The following is a 3,515-nucleotide window of genomic DNA, read 5'->3' as shown; positions in this document are numbered from 1 at the left end:
AACCATTCACACGGAGGGGAGTATTGTCGACAGTTAATAGCCTCTGTGACCCTTTGGGATTTGCTGCTCCTATAATAATGCAGGGCAAAGTATTACTCAGAGAACTGTCATCTAATGGGAAAGACTGGGACACACTCTTACCCCCTGAGAAGCAGGAGAGGTGGGACTCATGTAGAGCTGAAACAACTAATTGATTTAATCCATTATAATTGGTGAATCAGCCTTGGGACAAACAGTGATACTTATAATTAGGTAAAAGTGAATTATATTCTTTTAGAACAGGGATGTCAAACATTCGTTGATCTCTAGGAGATAATATTAAATTTTAGTAATGAACAATTAATAATCTTGTAAAGTCACTTTTTGACATCACCCAATGTCAAGGACCATTTTATTGAGATCCAAACAATAATAAAGATGTAGACAGAAAATAAAATGTATATTTGAGCTTCCTCTGTCGTTTTCATGGAAATTTCAGTTAATTTTTTATCAACATTTTTCCAACAGATGAAGTGTAACCTACTCAGACAAGAGAACTGTTGCAGGAAGGTGAAGTGTAAACGTTAGAGGCTGATATATGTTTGTTTATTTATTTATTTAAACATAATTTTACACGGAGGAATAACCACTTCAGATGAAAAATCTCGTTTTCGAGTGGGTCCTCCTTAACATCAAAAAGAACAACAAAAATTAAGAGCAAGACAGCAGAGCAAAAATCAAAATCAAAACATTACAACAATCATTTACAGACACACACACACAAACCCTCAAAGGCTCACAATACTTCACCCCACACCACACGACCCCAACAACAAGGGCAAAACAAAAGCAACAGCCAGTTGAACAAATACAGTTAGTAACATAGTAGACAATTATTCCGAAGATGATCGACCAGAGCCCTTCGAAAAGTTGTGAATGATGATAAACAACGAATAGATAAAGGAAGATTATTCCAATCACATGGAGCCTTACCCCCAAATTCCACTACCTCCGCTCCGGTCCGCCCCCGCCTTCCGTAGCCGCTCGCTCCCGAACTCAATTTTTACTGGCACCCGCTCTACAACTTCTCCGCTCCGGTGCGGAGACCTGAGGGGGGCAAACAAGCATGCGCGGGATTTTCGAGATCTTGCGATACAGTCCGAGCAATAAACGCGGAAGTTAGATCCAAACACCCGTTGTGTGGGAGAAGCATCGAAATGAACTGTTTAATCTGCCCATCATTTGTGTTGAGAGATCGGCAGTGTTTGGATCAACAAAGTGTGACTACTTATTTATTTATTTATTTATTTATTTTATTTATTTATTTAGGAAGAGGGGCAATACATATTAATGAACATTTCAATAAATGTAAATATGCCAGATTATAGCCTTGGGCTAATTTCCATCTGCAGACCCTCCGGCAGGTTGATGTTAGACACAAAGTAGTGTAAACATACAGAGATAGTATTTACAAGTCATGTGACAGAGACAAAAACAGTCATCCCATTATACTAACACAAACAAATGTCTACTTTGATAGTAGAAACTGTATTTATGGCTTATTTTTGTGCATTTAAACTTCAGCCGCCATTGATAGTTGTTAAAAGTTGTTAAACCTGTGCATATGAAACAAAAAACGCCTTTTATCGATTTATTGTGAAAAACGGAAGTTGTGCTTGCTCCTTTTCTTGTTGGGCGGTTGTGATTTCTGTCTATTTACTGCAGAGGTGCTCCGGCATCCGGCGAAAATAGGATCGATTCTATTTTTGCCGGACGCCGGAACAGAGGGCGGCGCACTGCGCCGCACGGCCGGAGTACGGCCGGAGCACGGCCGCAGTAGTGGAATTGCTCTGATTGACTACAACGGGACCGATTTTGCTCCGGCGTTCGTGTCGGAGCGGAGGTACACGAACGCCGGAGCAAAATCGGTCCCGTTGTAGTCAATCAGAGCAATTCCACTACTGCGGCCGTGCTCCGGCAGTGCGGCGCCGTGCGCCGCCCTCTGTTCCGGCGTCCGGCAAAAATAGAATCGATCCTATTTTCGCCGGACGCCGGAGCACCTCCGCAGTAAATGGACAGAAATCACAACCGCCCAACAGGAAAAGGAGCAAGCACAACTTCCGTTTTTCACAATAAATCGATAAACAAAAGGCGTTTTTTGTTTCATATGCACAGGTTTAACAACTTTTAACAACTATCAATGGCGGCTGAACTTTAAATGCACAAAAGTAAGCCATAAATACAGTTTCTACTATCAAAGTAGTCACGCTTTGTTGATCCAAACACTGCTGATCTCTCAACACAAATGATGGGCAGATTAAACAGTTTCATACCGATGCTTCTCCCACACAACGGGTGTTTGGATCTAACTTCCACGTTTTTTGCTCGGACTGTATCGCAAGATCTCGAAAATCCCGCGCATGCCTGTTTGCCCACCTCAGGTCTCCGCACCAGAGCAGAGCCGTTGTAGAGCGGGTACCAGTAAAAATTGAGTTCGGAAGCGAGCGGCTGCGGAAGGCGGGGGCGGACCGGAGCGGAGCGGAGGTAGTGGAATATGGGGGTAAAACCAAAAGCATGTTTCCCCACCTCTTTTTTCACTCTAGGAGCAACAAAAAAAGATCTGGTCATTGTGCCGCAGGCTGCAAAGTGAAATATAGGGAATTAAGTGTATTTTAAGATAATCCGCATAAGTAAAAAGTTTTAAAAATGATCTGAAACCAGTGAAACTGTCTCCTGACAGCAGGTGCGAACCAGGACAACTGCCCTATGTGTAACAACAAAAAAGGATTTTTTAAATGTGGACTGTACTCTGTGTTTATACTTTTCGGTATGTGCAAAAAAACTAAAAATGCACTTAGCAAAGCCTTGATGAATTAACTGGGATACGGCAGTAGTAGCTCGCTGAAATGTAAACACATCTGTTTATTGAAAGGACATATTGTTTTGGCCATATCACCATGGCTACACTAAATCCAATCCTCAGGGTGAAAGAACAGTTTGTGAATGCTTTAATTTTATAATCCATTTGCATATTTGCGGGATTGGATTTGGGCCAATAAGATAAAGAAAAACTCTTTGGAGATCAAACAAATATTAAGACCTCGAGAGAAAAAAAACTGTTTCAAAAGTAAAACTTACGATCTGAATCAGATTCTTAAAATGATCAAGAAAAACACTTACGGTCAAACAATAATTAAGAAATGGACAGAACAAAAATATTGACTAAAGGAAAAAAATCGTTTCAAAAGAAAAACTTACTATCTGAATCAACTTCTTCAAATGAGTAAGAAAGTATGTTTCCTTTTTACTGTTTGCCTTTATGTGTTTTTGTTATCAGTTTCCTTTGTTGTGTTCTCGCTGCTCACAGCTTTGCTCTCACTACCAGATTTGCACTTACACTTTCTGGCTTTCTCCTTTCCAATCCCTGAGTGTTTGGTTGCAATTTTGACACAACCCTTTCATGTGGGTGGGACTTCTGAGAAGTCCTCTCCCATAGAGCTCTGGACCCCACGTGACTCTCAGTTAGTGGACGCCAT

This window comes from Nothobranchius furzeri, chromosome 1 (genome assembly GCF_043380555.1).
Source record: "Nothobranchius furzeri strain GRZ-AD chromosome 1, NfurGRZ-RIMD1, whole genome shotgun sequence".
NCBI classification, from domain to species: domain Eukaryota; kingdom Metazoa; phylum Chordata; class Actinopteri; order Cyprinodontiformes; family Nothobranchiidae; genus Nothobranchius; species Nothobranchius furzeri.
The sequence above is the reverse complement of the archived record's forward strand: the minus strand, read 5'-3'. Positions refer to the sequence as shown.